The sequence below is a fragment of the Narcine bancroftii genome, chromosome 2 (assembly GCF_036971445.1).
Source record: "Narcine bancroftii isolate sNarBan1 chromosome 2, sNarBan1.hap1, whole genome shotgun sequence".
Lineage (NCBI taxonomy): Eukaryota > Metazoa > Chordata > Chondrichthyes > Torpediniformes > Narcinidae > Narcine > Narcine bancroftii.
The window spans coordinates 12918007-12934969 of NC_091470.1; the positions used below are offsets into that span (position 1 = coordinate 12918007).

The 16963-nt window shown below is 42.9% G+C and overlaps 1 protein-coding gene across 4 annotated transcripts in view; it reads left to right on the forward strand.

Moving 5' to 3' along the window:
* Positions 1 to 16963, forward strand: part of smek1 (SMEK homolog 1, suppressor of mek1 (Dictyostelium)) — a 198652-nt gene that overhangs the window by 1169 nt on the left and 180520 nt on the right. The gene's annotated exons all lie outside the window — the stretch shown is intronic.

The window sequence follows — 16963 nt, forward strand, 5'->3', positions numbered from 1 at the left end:
ACCGGGTGGTCAAATGCATTTCTCCTCTGGAATTTTCCTCTTTACCCCCAAATCCCGCGACAGAACTGGAAGGAAGTTCGTGGATAAGAACCCTAGACGGAAGTAATACACCAAAGTCTGCAGACACCGTGGTTGGAATTAAAAACTCAACAGGTCCTTTATCGAGCAAAGATCCATAACCAACATTTCGGGCTTGAGCCCTTCAAAGGGTGAGCAAAATGAAGGCTGGCGCCATCATGAAAGTTTCACACTTGAGCCCTTCATTATTCTGGTGCGTGCCTCAATTTTCCTCATAATTTGGTGAAGGGCTCAAGCTCTAAACTTGGGTTGTGGCGCCTGCCCTACATTTTGCTCATCACCAAGGGCTGAAGTCCGAAACGTCTCTTTGCAGTATAAAGTACACTGACCTGCTGAGTTCTTCCAGGATGGTGTTCTTAATGAGCTACCTCGGGTATGTGGGAATTTTGTCGTGAAGGTGGACCCCGGGCTTCACATCAGTTGATTGAATAATTGGATTCTAGAGTGGTGTTCCACAAACTGTGATTGAAAAATAATTCGGTTGGTGATGATCATTTCTCAGGATTATTCCTTAGTTACTCCAAATTGACACATTCATAGTGAAATAAACATTCGTTCGGTGGTGTTTTTAAGAGGGTAGTTTAGAGTTGAAAGAAATATCTAAATTTGTAGACGGTAATCTGTTACAATTTTATGGACCATTGTTTGCTTATATTTACTTACTGTTCAGAATATTCTGTGTAAATAGGTACTTAAAAATCATTTAATTTTTTAACACTTTTGATGGTGATGGTTTGATCTATTGCTGTTTGAGAACATTAGAATTAATTGCACAAAGTGAATTGTCGGTCAGGACATGCCCATTTGGCCAGGCGCAAGAAGTTAGGGGTGTCTTGATGGCACAGAATGTTAGGACTTACTGCTGCCTTGTGGCTCCAAGGACCCAAGGTGAGCCATAACCACTGTCTTTGTGGAGTTTATTATTTTCCCATGACGAAGTGGGTTTTCCTCAGATGCTCTGGTTTTCTCACATCCTAAAGACATTGCATGCTTTTTTTCTTTCTTTCTTTGGCTTGGCTTCGCGGACGAAGATTTATGGAGGGGGTAAAAAGTCCACGTCAGCTGCAGGCTCGTTTGTGGCTGACCAGTCCGATGCGGGACAGGCAGACACGATTGCAGCGGTTGCAAGGGAAAATTGGTTGGTTGGGGTTGGGTGTTGGGTTTTTCCTCCTTTGCCTTTTGTCAGTGAGGTGGGCTCTGCGGTCTTCTTCAAAGGAGGCTGCTGCCCGCCAAACTGTGAGGCGCCAAGATGCACGGTTTGAGGCGTTATCAGCCCACTGGCGGTGGTCAATGTGGCAGGCACCAAGAGATTTCTTTAGGCAGTCCTTGTACCTTTTCTTTGGTGCACCTCTGTCACGGTGGCCAGTGGAGAGCTCGCCATATAATACGATCTTGGGAAGGCGATGGTCCTCCATTCTGGAGACGTGACCCATCCAGCGCAGCTGGATCTTCAGCAGCGTGGACTCCATGCAATGTGGAGGTAAATTGGTGTGTAAGAGAGGACAAGTTACAGCGCAACGAAGAAAGTAAGGAAGAACAAGTAGTCATGGAGACAATGGGATAAGTGCCTCCTCCCATGCCCAGTTAAAAGAGCTTAAGAAAAACTACAAACTCTGAAATGAAACAGATTGAGAATATTCAGCTGGTCCATCTGTTGCAGTTTTGATGAACAGCTGTTTGAATTGTGAAGTACTGGTAATTTTCTTACTATGGATGCTATTGACCTGAAATCATCATCCCAGTATAGAAATAAGCCCTTTGGCCCACCCAGTCTATGCATACGATCAAGTGCATTTAGCACCACTTGGTCCAAAGCCTCTATGCCAGTGGTTTTCAACTTTTTTTTTCTACCAATGCCATAGATGCTCTGTGGGGATTACTTAAGGTGGTATATGAGTGGGAAAAAATGGTTGAGAACCACTTCTTTTTGCTTTGGTAATCAAGTGCTTGTTCAGATGCTTCTTAAATATTGTTTCAGACTTGTTTGCAAATGTGTATATTCCATGTTCCAGTGACCCTCTGGGTGAATAATGTTCCTTACCTCTGAACCTCTTGCTTAATACTGTAAACCTATGGCATCAGGTTTGTAGACCCCTCTGCAAAGGAGAAAAGTTTTCTACTGTGTATCTCTGTCCCTCAGCCAAGTCCACTTTGAAGAAATCAAACACAACCTATCTAGTTTCCCCTCGTAAGTGAGGAATTCCATCTTATCTGAAAAAGATAAACAAGCTTTATAAAGCTGTACCATAACTTCCCTGTGTAGAGCGCGTCGAAAGAACCAAAGACTTGTTGATCCAAACCAAGGCTTCTATTAACTAAAAGACTGGAGCATATCACAAGCAGGTCGACCAGTCCAGAATGACCTGGTCTGGCGAGGAGCAACCCTTTAAGACCTGCCAGTAGGTGTGGCTTCACTCACAGCCAATCACAGTCATCCTACACAACCATCTGTACATAGACACATTGGTGATAGAATCTGTACTATCACACCCTACTCTAGTATTCTGTGCCCTTCTTTTCTTTGGCTTGGCTTCGCGGACGAAGATTTATGGAGGGAGTAAAAGTCCACGTCAGCTGCAGGCTCGTTTGTGGCTGACAAGTCCGATGCGGGACAGGCAGACACGGTTGCAGCGGCTGCAGGGGAAAATTGGTTGGTTGGGGTTGGGTGTTGGGTTTTTCCTCCTTTGCCTTTTGTCAGTGAGGTGGGCTCTGCGGTCTTCTTCAAAGGAGGTTGCTGCCCGCCAAATTGTGAGGCGCCAAGATGCACGGTTTGAGGCGATATCAGCCCAAAGAGGCACCAAGAGATTTCTTTAGGCAGTCTTTGTACCTTTTCTTTGGTGCACCTCTGTCACGGTGGCCAGTGGAGAGCTCGCCATATAACACTATCTTGGGAAGGCGATGGTCCTCCATTCTGGAGACGTGACCCACCCAGCGCAGCTGGATCTTCAGCAGCGTGGACTCGATGCTGTCGACCTCTGCCATCTCGAGTACTTCGACGTTAGGGGTGTAAGCGCTCCAATGGATGTTGAGGATGGAGCGGAGACAACGCTGGTGGAAGCGCTCTAGGAGCCGTAGGTGATGCCGGTAGAGGACCCATGATTCGGAGCCGAACAGGAGTGTTGGTATGACAACGGCTCTGTATACGCTTATCTTTGTGAGGCTTTTCAGTTGGTTGTTTTTCCAGACTCTTTTGTGTAGTCTTCCAAAGGCGCTATTTGCCTTGGCGAGTCTGTTGTCTATCTCATTGTCGATCCTTGCATCTGATGAAATGGTGCAGCCGAGATAGGTAAACTGGTTGACCGTTTTGAGTTTTGTGTGCCCGATGGAGACGTGGGGGGGCTGGTAGTCACGGTGGGGAGCTGGCTGATGGAGGACCTCAGTTTTCTTCAGGCTGACTTCCAGGCCAAACATTTTGGCAGTTTCCGCAAAGCAGGACGTCAAGCGCTGAAGAGCTGGCTCTGAATGGGCAACTAAAGCGGCATCGTCTGCAAAGAGTAGTTCACGGACAAGTTTCTCTTGTGTCTTGGTGTGAGTTTGCAGGCGCCTCAGATTGAAGAGACTGCCATCCGTGCGGTACCGGATGTAAACAGCGTCTTCATTGTTGGGGTCTTTCATGGCTTGGTTCAGCATCATGCTGAAGAAGATTGAAAAGAGGGTTGGTGCGAGAACACAGCCTTGCTTCACGCCATTGTTAATGGAGAAGGGTTCAGAGAGCTCATTGCTGTATCTGACCCGACTTTGTTGGTTTTCGTGCAGTTGGATAATCATGTTGAGGAACTTTGGGGGACATCCGATGCGCTCTAGTATTTGCCAAAGCCCTTTCCTGCTCACGGTGTCGAAGGCTTTGGTGAGGTCAACAAAGGTGATGTAGTAAATGAAGAATGACATTCGGTATGTCACCGAAGACTTGAAAACTTCTACTGGTGTACCGTGGAGAGCATTCTGATTGGTTGCATCACTGCCTGGTATAGAGGCACCAGACTTCACTCTGTCGAGGACATCTACAAGAAGCGGAGTGTTAAAAAGCAGCCAAAAGACCTTCACCACCCAGGCCATACCTTCTTCACTCTGCTACAATCGGGAAAAAGGTACAAGAACCTAAAGACAAGCCCTCAATAGCACAAGGACAGCTTCTTCCATACTGCCATCAGATTCCTGAATAATCAATGAACCAAAGACACTCCCTTACTTTTTGTGCCCTATTATTTTTATTTTTTAATATTATTGTAAGATTGTTCATAATATGAATGTTTTCTCTATGATCCTGCCGCAAAACACCGAATTCCATGACTTGTACATGACAATAAATTCTTATTCTGTATACCTTATTTTTAAAGAAACTTATCTACTTGTGCTGCCACTTTCAGGGAACAGACATTATTCTGTTTTTCAACACCCCCACAGGCCTGACAATTCATTATATATGTTCTTATTTGATCTCCCAAAATGCATCACTTCACAGCAGGATTACATTCCAATTACCATTGCTCTGCTCTATTTACTAGTTGAACAATATCTTTTGGGGGCACAATATACTTCATTCCAATGTTTTTCTCTTCCTTATGTCAGAATGATGTACCCTTTAGTGTGCCTTCAAAAGACCATCTGATTCCATGCAGTAGAAAGTTTATTATTGATCCCTTGAGATAGAAATGCTGAACATGCATTATTGTTGTATGTATAGCGATACTGTACATTCGTACCATGCTTTATGAGCTGCTTTCATCAAAACATCTGAGAGGTAATCAGTTCCAAAATCCTTGGCTCAGAAATCACTAACCATTGAGTGTTGTGGTATTAATAAACTGTAAAAACACCACTCTGTGATTTTATAGTTTTGAAATTAACTTCTCTCATTCACCACTTTGAGCTGGTATTTCACCTTGATTGAATCATCTGATAATGCTTTGCTTATTCCTTGAAGAAGGGTTTAGACTGGAAACATCGGCAATATATCTTTGTCTCCAATAGACACTGAAGGGCCAGCTGAGTTCCTCCAGCATTTCAGTGTGGTTTCACCTGATAATAGTGCTAACATTATGTAACAAAATAATAAGATAGTTGACTCAATGGTTGGGTTAACATTGACAACATGGTCTAAAATTTTGATCATAATGGCTTTAAATACTACAGCACGTTACAGGAAAGAAGCATGTCTTTTGGTTCATTGTCTCCAAACCAAGCAAAAATTGAGTTATTTAGGTTGTTCCCACATCCTGTTTCTCAATATGGCCTGAGAGGATGGGCACTTTGTTTTCCTGAGTTACTTTTTAACTGTGGGTTTCTACTTCCATCAACAATAGAAGATAGAACATTCCAGGTTCCCTTTTAACTGTGAAAACAAAATTTCTCCATATTCCTGTGAATCCTTAAATTCTACACTTAGTGACTTTTTTGTCAAAGGAATTTTGAATTTTGGAGGAACTTGGAATTTTACACATCTCAGTTAGATTTATTTGTCCTGATTTGCCCTTGCTCTATTTTGTTTGAAAGAAAACATCTACAGCCTGGTCACTTTTTTTAATAACTTAAATTCTTTTGCCCTAGCAACATCCTCATCGATTTCCTCTGCAGTTCCTCCATTGAAATCATCTCTTTTCCATAGTCGAACTCCAGTTTTGTACCCTCTTCTTCTTTTCCTATTGACTAGTTACAGCTCCAGTTCTGCTGTTTTATTTGTGATTCAAATAATAACGGCATGTGTCCACATGCATTCTTAGCCACCTTATCTTCCTTACTTGGTACCTTCAGGAATTTGTCAATATGTGTTCTAAAATTCCTCTTTCTAATACACAAAGGTGTTGGAGAAACTCGGCAAGTCCCACAGCGTCCATCGGAAGCAAATATATATAACTAGCATTGCAAGCCTAAACCCTTGGCAATACCTTAACGAAGGACTCGGGCCCAAAATGTTGGTTATATATCTTTGCCTCCTATGGACGCTGTGGGACCAACTGAGTTTTTCCAACACTTTTCTGTATCAACTACAGAGCATCTGTAGCTTTTTGTTTCACTAAGTTTCTCTACAAGTTTCAGTATACAATAATGCAATATATTGTGTTTTCCCTGACATGATGCCTGTCCCTATCTGCATTTCTTAGGTTAACGAACAGATTCTAATTGCTACTTTTGTGATCTTTTGACCAACGTTTTGATAACTCTCTTCCCTTCATAAATTTCTTCTTATTTACCTCACGACCAATTTTTTTTCAATGAAGTACAAATGGTTTTGCATGCACATTTAAGTGAATATAGTGCCATTTTACAAAGTTTGAGAGAATTGACTTGAAAACACTATCTTGGCAGCAGTGTATCGAGACATGTAGAAATCTGCATTTTGAAAGTGCACTCATTGACCACCTGAGTAAACAAAGAGAAGCTGGAGGAACTCGAGCAGCATCTGCGAGAGAAATGGACCGTTAATTTTTCTCTTGTGAACCCTTTTTCACAATTCAAAAAGGAGCTCCAACTTGAAATATTCCTTTCCATGATGCTGACTGACCTGCGAATCTCTCCTCCTTCTTTGTTTGCTCAAGATTCTAGCTCTGCAGTTTCTTGTGTGACCATCTGAATACGATATAAAATAGGTCTATTTGGACACTGCAAGCCTGTTTTCCTCGAAGTATTCACTTGTATAAATGAATGATATATGAGCAGAAGTGGGCACTGTACTGATCCTCGATTTCAAATTGCTTTGCCTCTGGATCTCCCTTTGATTCCTTGAATCCTTTTTGTGTCCAAAAATTAATCACAGCCTTGTGAATTGAGCGTCCAAAACCATGCCTTTATAGAATTTTAGGTGTTCATAATGCCCTGAAGGAAGAAATTTCTTCTCATCTAATTCCCAGTTTGTATCAATAACAGTGGCTATATTTATATCAAGCCCAAAACGGCAGTTCTGTGTCTTTGCCTTTGCTACATAAAGGACACTATTTGACCTGCTGAGCTTCTCCAGCATTTTGTTTTTACTTCACCATGGTGTAAATAAGTTTTAAGGTCTATTAATCAGGCTTGTTACCTGTTTGAGAAAGCAACACATTTTCTCCATTTTATGATTAAAAATGTGCTCCACTTCATGTGGTTTTTGCAAATTTTTCCACACAAAACCCCAATGCACAATGAATTGAATAACTTTGCCAATTGAACCTCACAATGAAGTAGAAATGGTTTTGCATGCACATTTAAGGAGGAGAGATTCGCAGGTCAGTATTTAGTAAAAATACTGAGGAGGAGGAGGAATTCCTTGAATGTTTACGGGACGGTTATCTAGACCAATATGTCGAGGAACCAACTCGGGAGCAGGCCACTTTAGATTGGGTATTATGCAATGATAAGGGGCTAATCAACAATCTTGTTGTACGAGGCCCTTTGGGTAGGAGCGATCACAATATGATCGAATTCTCACTCGACACGGAGAGTGATGAAATTAAAACCGAGACTAAGGTCCTGAATTTAAATAAAGGGAATTATGATGGTATGAGACGGGAGTTGAGTAAGATTGATTGGGTGGTGTTTATGGGGGAGTTGACTGTGGATAGAGAATGGAAAGCATTCACAGATCTAATGGAGAAATTGCAAAAATCGTTTATACCGGTTTGGCATAAAAATAAACCAAAAAAGGTGACTCAACCATGGATAACAAGGGAAATTAGAGACAGCATTAGGTCCAAAGAGAGAGCATATCAATTGGCCAAAAAAAGTACCACAACCGAAGACTGGGAGCAGTTCAAGATGCACCAAAGGAGGACAAAAGGATTAATCAAGAGAGCAAAAATAAATTACGAAAGTAAGCTTGCGGCAAACATAAAAACTGACTGCAAAAGCTTTTATAAATATGTCAAGAGGAAAAGATTGGTGAAATCCAGAGTAGGTCCCTTGCAGTCGGAATCGGGGGAATATATAATGGGGAATAAGGAAATGGCAGACCAATTAAATTCTTACTTTAGTTCTGTTTTTACAAGAGAGGATACAAATAACCTCCCAAGGATGTTGGGAAACATAGAGACTAATGCAAGGGAGGAACTGAAAGAAATCAGTATCTCTAAGGACATGGTCTTGGGGAAATTGATGGGGTTGAAGGCAGATAAATCCCAAGGGCCTGATAATCTACATCCTAGGGTACTTAAGGAAGTGGCCATTCAGATAGCAGATGCTTTAAGAATTATTTTCCAGAACTCGATAGACTCAGGATCAGTACCCATGGATTGGAGGGTACCTAATGTTACCCCACTATTTAAAAAGGGGGGTAGAGAAAAAGCGGGGAATTATGGGCCGGTGAGCCTTACATCAGTAGTGGGCAAAATGATGGAATCCATTATTAAGGATGTAATAGCGGAGCATATGACTAGCAGAGAAGGGATCGGACGGAGTCAACATGGATTTACAACAGGTAAATCGTGCTTGACAAATCTATTGGAATTCTTTGAGATGGTGACAGGTAAAATAGATGGGGGAGAGCCAGTGGATGTGGTGTACCTGGACTTCCAAAAGGCCTTCGATAAGGTCCCGCATAAACAACTGGCTTCCAAAATCAAGGCTCATGGGATTGGGGGCAAAGTATTGATGTGGATTGAGAACTGGCTGGCAGGTAGAAGACAGAGAGTTGGGATAAATAGCTCGTTTTCTGAGTGGCAGGCGGTGACCAGTGGGGTGCCACAGGGATCTGTACTGGGACCCCAGCTGTTCACAATTTACATTAATGATCTGGATGAGGGGATTGGATGTAATATCTCCAAATTTGCAGATGACACTAAGCTAGGAGGGGTTGTGTGTACGGACGAGGGGGTCAGGAAGCTCCAGTGTGATTTGGATAAATTGAGGGACTGGGCAGATACATGGCAAATGCACTACAATGTGGATAAATGTGAGGTTATCCACTTTGGTAATACAAACCGGAGGGCAGATTACTATTTGAATGGCAATAGATTAAGAGATGGGGAAGTGCAGAGAGACCTAGGGGTACTTGTGCACCAGTCTCTGAAGGCGAGCATGCAGGTACAGCAGGCGGTTAAAAAGGCAAATGGTAGGTTGGCCTTCATATCAAGAGGGTTTGAGTATAGGAATAAGGATACCTTACTGGAGCTGTTCAGGGCCTTGGTGAGACTGCACCTGGAGTATTGTGTGCAGTTTTGGTGACCTTATCTAAGGAAGGATGTTCTTGCAATGGAGGGAGTGCAGAGGCGATTCACCAGGCTGATATCTGGAATGGCAGGAATGACTTAGGAGGAAAGATTGCGCAAATTGGGATTGTACTCGCTGGAGTTTAGAAGATTGAGAGGGGATCTCATAGAGACCTATAAAATTCTGGCAGGACTGGCCAGAATGGATGCAGATGGGATGTTTCCAAGGATGGGAAAATCCAGAACCCGGGGCCATGGTTTGAGGATAATAGGCAAACCATTTAGGACTGAGATGAGGAGGAATTTCTTGACCCAGAGGGTGGTGAATCTGTGGAATTCATTGCCACAGAGGGCAGTAGAGGCAGGTTCATTAAATCTATTTAAGAGGGAATTAGATCTATTTCTTCAGTATAAGGGTATTAAAGGTTACGGAGAAAAGGCGGGGACGGGGTACTGGACTTTAAGATCAGCCATGATCTCGTTGAATGGCGGAGCAGGCTCGAAGGGTCGAATGACCTACTCCTGCTCCTATCTTCTATGTTTCTATGTTTTTCTTCTTTTCCTTTCTTCTTTTCTTTGGCTTGGCTTCGTGGACGAAGATTTATGGAGGGAGTAAAAGTCCACGTCACCTGCAGGCTCGTTTGTGGCTGACAAGTCCGATGCGGGACAGGCAGACACGATTGCAGCAGTTGCAGGGGAAAATTGGTTGGTTGGGGATGGGTGTTGGGTTTTTCCTCCTTTGCCTTTTGTCAGTGAGGTAGGCTCTGCGGTCTTCTTCAAAGGAGGTTGCTGCCCGCCAAACTGTGAGGCGCCAAGATGCACGGTTTGAGGCGATATCAGCCCACTGGCGGTGGTCAATGTGGCAGGCACCAAGAGATTTCTTTAGGCAGTCCTTGTACCTTTTCTTTGGTGCACCTCTGTCACGGTGGCCAGTGGAGAGCTCGCCATATAACACGATCTTGGGAAGGCGATGGTCCTCCATTCTGGAGACGTGACCCACCCAGCGCAGCTGGATCTTCAGCAGCGTGGACTCGATGCTGTCGACCTCTGCCATCTCGAGTACTTTGACGTTAGGGATGAAAGCGCTCCAATGGATGTTGAGGATGGAGCGGAGACAACGCTGGTGGAAGCGTTCTAGGAGCCGTAGGTGATGCCGGTAGAGGACCCATGTTACAACACATATATACCACTATGGCATCAGTTTCTGAAGTATAACTGCATCCAGAGTTCTGGTGGGATCCACTACTTGCTCTATTTGCATTTATAAATGCAGCCAGATTTTTTGGTATGATGCAATAGTTTCAGTAAACAGGTAGAGAGCAATGTCACAAAGAATCAGAATTTATTGTCATAAACATATGTCATGAAATTCATTGTTTTGCAGCAACATTACAGGTGCAAAATTGCTATAATCATATTAAAAATAAATAAATTAGTTCAAAAGAAGAGTGAAGTACTGTCTGTGGTTCATTGTCCATTCAGAAATCTGATGGCAGAGGGGAAGAAGCTGTTTTAGTACTGTTATGTGATCATCTTCAAGCTCCTGTATCTCCTTCCTGATAGTAGCAGTGTGAAGAGAGCATGCTCTGGGTGGTGAGGCTCCTTGAGAATAGAAGCTGCTTTCTTGAGGCACTTCCTCTTGTAGATGTTCTTATTGGACTGATGCCCATATGACGCTGGCCAAGTTCTTGTCCTGTGAATCGCACCTCCATCCCAGATAATGATGCAACCAGTCAGAACACACTCCACAGTACACCTATAGAAATTTGCAAGAGTCTTTGGTGACATACCAAATTTACTCAAACTCCTCACGGTATAGCTGCTGGCGAGCCTTCTTCATGATTGCATCGACATTGAAGCCCTAGCATAGATCTTCAGGGATGTTGACACTCAGGAATTTGAAGTTCTTAACCCTTTCCACTGCTGACCCCTCAATGAGGACTGATTTGTGTTCTCTTGATTTCCCCTCCTGAAGTCCACAATCACTTCCTTAGCTTTGCTGGCATTGAGTGCAAGGTTGTTGTGAAATACAAGTAAAAAAAAACATTTTTCCTCTTGTACCTGGGAAATGTGATTATAAATGCTCATTAATATTTGGTGTATTGGGGGTAAAACACAGGATTCTGTTGACACTAGTTAAGTGGAAAAAACACAAATGCTGGAGTAACTCACCTTGATGAAGGGCTCAAGCCCGAAACGTTGGTTTGGCATCTTCACCTTTGCTACATAAGGCACTGTTTGACCTGCTGAGTTTTTCCAGCATTTGTGTGTTTTTTTTCATTTGGTGTATTGCTTTATTGTTGATACACTAGTTTGGAGTCTGTATATTGATGCTGGAATGGCATAGCAATACCATGACCACAATATTTTTGGTCATTCCTCTCCATTTTTTCTTGACAATATCGGTTTGCTTTATTTATGGTTGATATCTGCCATCTAATAAACAAGTGCCAAATAAAGGAAATTTCCATGCATTTCTTCTTGAGCCATGGTACAATTGTACGTTTTTGTTTTTCTATCCTTGTCCAAAAGCTTTCTGAGTATATAATTCTATGATGCCATACTGATTGGAGGTTTTCCAAATTGTGCAAGCAGTTTGAAGTAATTAATTATTGGGCATTGTACAAGAAACGTAATGCATTATGTTAATGTTTATTGGCATTCCCTTACTTTATGACTTCCAGGAATTTTTTAAAGCCTAGTCAGTGACAGTTTGGCACTGGTGTTAATGGTTTCCCAATGAAAGAGTTGAACAATACAAAATTAAAATTTACCCATGATACCCAATTTTATCCTTGAAGCTCTTAGCAATGCAAATTTATTTTTATACTGGTCAATGATTCCTGATGAAGGGGCTCAGGCCCAAAATATTGGTTACTTCTGCTCCCTATGGATGCTGTGTGACTTGATCATTTTCTCCAGCTCTTTTGTGTATTGCACTCAACCCCAGCATCTGCAGATGCAGATTTTCTTGTTAAACCCACCAATCCCTGCCCCCACCCCCCCCCCCCCCCATCCCAGTGCTCGCAACTTTGGCTAATTTGTAAAATGTGGCAAACTCACGTTCGAGTTTAATGTCACATGTACTAAAATTTTGTTCTATGAGCAGTCCAGCTAGTCAACCCCATGTAAGTGGTAAAACCCGTGCAAGGTGACAGAAAGAATTTTACTTTGAATTTTTTTTCTTTAATTGGTTCGATTCAATCCCGAGTCTTCTAAATAAATGGCATAGTTTGCAACAAGAATTAAGGCTTGAAGGGAAACACTCAATTTAATATTTTTATTACCAGTAAGGTAATGGAAAGTTATTAAGGTTTCACATTTAGGGCAGCAAGCATTATGGGATCTGCTTCACCAAATTGCCAACATCTGAAGAACATTTGGAAATGGGAAATAAATGCTGACCATGCCAGTGACATCCTTATTCTGTAAAATTTATAACAAGGGATATGTTGATTAATGTGTCCTGAACAAAGTCAAAGTTTTCAAAGTCCAGATTTATGGCCAGTGTACATACATGGCATGACATACTGTATAACCATGAGGTTCTTTTTCTGCAGGCCAGGCATAATTTCCCATTGTATTCAAAGAAAGAACTATAAACTGCAAATGCAGATGTATGCAGAAAGAAATAATGAGTAGAATATAAGTCCTTAAATGAGTATCTGAGTCTATTGTTCAGGAATCTGAGAGGAGTAATATTCCTGACAAAAAACAACACAGCAAACCCCTAAAATTGATTTTGGTCTCAAGTCTGCTTGACTTCTGAATAAACCAGCCCATCACAATTCTGAGCTTATTGATAGATTGAATGGGAAGATCATGTTATCTTTTTCTGAGATTAGTCTATTTTGATCCCTGGGATGAAGGGGTTGACTTATGATGAAAGATTAAATCGTCTAGGATTGTATTCGCTTGAGTTCAGAAGAATGAGAGGAGATCTTATAGAAACATATAGGATTATGAAGGGTATGGATAGGATAAATGTAGGAAGGTTTTTTGAGCCGGCCGGGGAAACTAAAACGAGAGGACACAGTCTCAAGATTCGGGGGAGTAGATTTAGGACTGAGATGAGGAAAAATAGTTTTTCCCAGAGAGTAGTGAATGTTTGGAATTCTCTATCCAGGGAAGTGGTTGAGGCTGCCTCATTAAACATATTTAAAATTCGGATAGATAAATTTTTACATGATAGAGGAATTAGGGGATATGGGGAGAAGGCAGGTAGGTGGAGTTAGGTCCTAAATTAGATCAGCCATGATCGTATTGAATGATGGAGCAGGCTTGATGGGCCGAATGAGGTGATAGAGGAATTAGGGGATATGGGGAGAAGGCAGGTAGGTGGAGTTAGGTCATAAATTAGATCAGCCATGATCGTATTGAATGGCGGAGCAGGCTCGATGGGCCATTTTTGGCCTACTCCTGTTCCTACTTCCTATGTTCCTATGTTTATTGGTGGTGGAAAGGCATTCTTTGAAAAGATGAAGCAAGTAAGAAAGAATTCCTCCTTCTTTTGCTCCTTTACTTTCCATAGCAGCAATGTGATTTTCCATCAACAATTTGGCAAGAAAAAAATTTCCAGACATTACCAAATATTTTTGTTTTTGAGTTTCAAGCAGAAAATCACCTCTTTAATAATCCTCTGCTCATTTGATAGTGTTCCCATTAATGACTGGAAATAGTTTTGCAGATAATTTTGAACAATTACATAGCTTACTCCTTGCATTTTTTTGCTTAATTAATACTCAAGGAGAGGACTGGAGGGGTATGGACCGGGTGCTGGTCAGTGGGACTAGGAGAGTGAAGATTTGTTACGGCATGGACTAGTAGGGCCGAACTGGCCTGTACTGTGCTGTAAGTGGTTATATGGTATTATGGCCTATTGAATGCTCTCTGGAGGTGAAGGCGGGATAATGTTTTAACGGTGACGGTGATACCAACCCTATTTTGGAATTGGGAATGGCACAAGGTTTTATCTGGGGATAATAAAGAATCAGCATTGCAGTACGAAGAATGGTGTCTTTTTTTTTTGAAGAACTGGGAAAAGTGCCAGGATGAATTGTCACTTTGAAAGTGTTAGTGTCTTTCCCCAATGTGGGTCAGACAGTATTTATAGTTACAGTTCAATTGATGGAGAGAGTGAAAATTAACTTCGAACTTGTTGGGGGTGGAGGAATTACAGACAGACCCTGGACAAGATGGGGTTCCGTTCCGGGACTTGCATCATAAGGTGAAATTATCGTAAATTGGGGTCTACCTGTACTGGTAGGATTATGTCATGACTCTGTCAGGAGACTGGTGTCCCTGCTGCAGCCAGTGGGAGGTCAGTGTCCCCGCTGCTTCCAGGAGCCCAAGGTGGCTCCAGGTAACTAAGACAGTGGTGTCACCTTGCAACCTATGTTACTGTCGCACTCTCTCCCTCTTCAATCTCTCTCCCTTTCCAGCGATGGCAATCTGTACATGCATTCCAAATCACCTTTTTTTAAAAAAATGCCGTTGGGTCTGTCAAAGCACGATCCAGGAAGACCCTGACTTGCATCTTTTATTCAAAATTGATTGTTGTTATCGTAACTTTGAAATATCGTAAGTCGGAACATTATTAGTCGTGTTCTATCTGTAGATACTTTTTGCCAGACTCAAGGTGATAATTAACTTGTTTTCCATGAAGGGAATTATTTTCTCATTTTACTGACTTGGTTCATGTTGGTAAGATTGAAGCTGTGAACCAGACTTAGTCTTAGTTTTATCATGTGGTCAAGGAGTGCATAAAAATTCTGAAAGTGAAATATGAAAGTATGCAGACACCGATTATAGTCTTCTTTCTTTGGCTTGGCTTCGCGGAAGAATATTTACGGAGGGGTATGTCCACGTCTGCTGCAGGCTCGTTGGTGACTGACAAGTCCGATGTGGGACAGGCAGGCACGGTTGCAGCGCTTGCAAGGGAAAATTGGTTGGTTGGGGTTGGGTGTTGGGTTTTTCCTCCTTTGCCTTTTGTCAGTGAGGTGGGCTCTGCGGTCTTCTTCAAAGGAGGTTGCTGCCCGCCGAACTGTGAGGCGCCAAGATGCACGGTTGGAGGCGATATCAGCCCACTGGCAGTGGTCAATGTGGCAGGCACAAGAGATTTCTTTAGGCAGTCCTTGTACCTCTTCTTTGTTGCACCTCTGTCTCGGTGGCCAGTGGAGAGCTCGCCATATAACACGATCTTGGGAAGGCGATGGTCCTCCATTCTGGAGACGTGACCCACCCAGCGCAGTTGGGTCTTCAGCACCATGGATTCGATGCTTGTGGACTCTGCCAGCTCGAGTACTTTGATGTTGGTGATGAAGTCATTCCAATGAATATTGAGGATGGAGCGGAGACAGCACTGATTGAAGCGTTCTAGGAGCCGTTGGTGATGCCGGTAGAGGACCCATGATTTGGAGCCGAACAGGAGCGTGGGTATGACAACGGTTCTGTGTACGCTGATCTTTGTGTGTTTCTTCAGGTGGTTGTTTTTCCAGACTCTTTTGTGTAGTCTTCCAAAGGCGCTATTTGCCTTGGCGAGTCTGTTGTCTATCTCGTTGTCGATCCTTGCATCCGATGAAATGGTGCAGCCAAGGTAGGTAAACTGGTTGACCGTTTTGAGTTCTGTGTGCCCGATGGAGATGTGGGGGGGTTGGTAGTCATGGTGGGGAGCTGGCTGATGGAGGACCTCAGTTTTCTTCAGGCTGACTTCCAGGCCAAACATTTTGGCAGTTTCTGCAAAACAGGACGTCATGCGCTGGAGAGTTGGCTCTGAATGGGCAACTAAAGCGGCATCGTCTGCAAAGAGTAGTTCACGGACAAGTTGCTCTTGTGTTTTGGTGTGAGCTTGCAGGCACTTCAGATTGAAGAGACTGCCATCTGTGCGGTACCAGATGTAAACATTGTTAAGGTCTTTCATGGCTTGTTTCAGCATCATGCTGAAGAAGATAGTAAAGCGGGTTGGTGCGAGGACGCAGCCTTGCTTCACGCCATCGTAAATGGAGAAGGGTTCGGAGAGCTCATTGATGTATCTGACCCGATCTTGTTGGTTTTCGTGCAGTTGGATAACCATGTTGAGGAACTTGGGGGGGGCATCCGAGGCGCTCTAGTGTTTGCCAAAGCCCTTTCCTGCTCACGGTGTCAAAGGCTTTGGTGAAGTCAACAAAGGTGATGTAGAGTCCTTTGTTTTGTTCTCTGCACTTTTCTTGGAGCTGTCTGAGGGTAAAGACCATGTCAGTAGTTCCTCTGTTTGCGCAAAAGCCACACTGTGATTCTGGGAGGATATTTTCGGCGATAGTAGGTATTAGTCTATGAAGGAGAATCCTAGCAAAGATTTTGCCTGCAATGGAGAGCAGCGTGATTCCCCTGTAGTTTGAGCCGTCTGATTTCTCGTAACAAACACAGAAATGCTGGAGGAACTCAGCAAGTCTCACAGCTTCTATAGGAAGTAAAGATATATTACCGATGCTTCAGGCCTGAGCCCTTCTTTCACACTTTGAAACATCAATAATGTATCTTTACCTCCTATAAACGCTGCGAGACTTGCTGAGTTCCTCCAGTATTTCTGAGTTTTTAGCATAAAAATTCTTGAACCTCACTTGAATGATGTCGAATGTACTGTGAAATGCTTCAAATTGGTTTGCTTCACTGAGTAATATAGCAAGTGTAAAACCAAGAATTTTCTGAATCTTAACCACAGTGATGATCCTTTATTCACTGCAGTGGTTCTTTTCATTCTGTCAAAGCAGCTTCAGCAAAAAGCATTG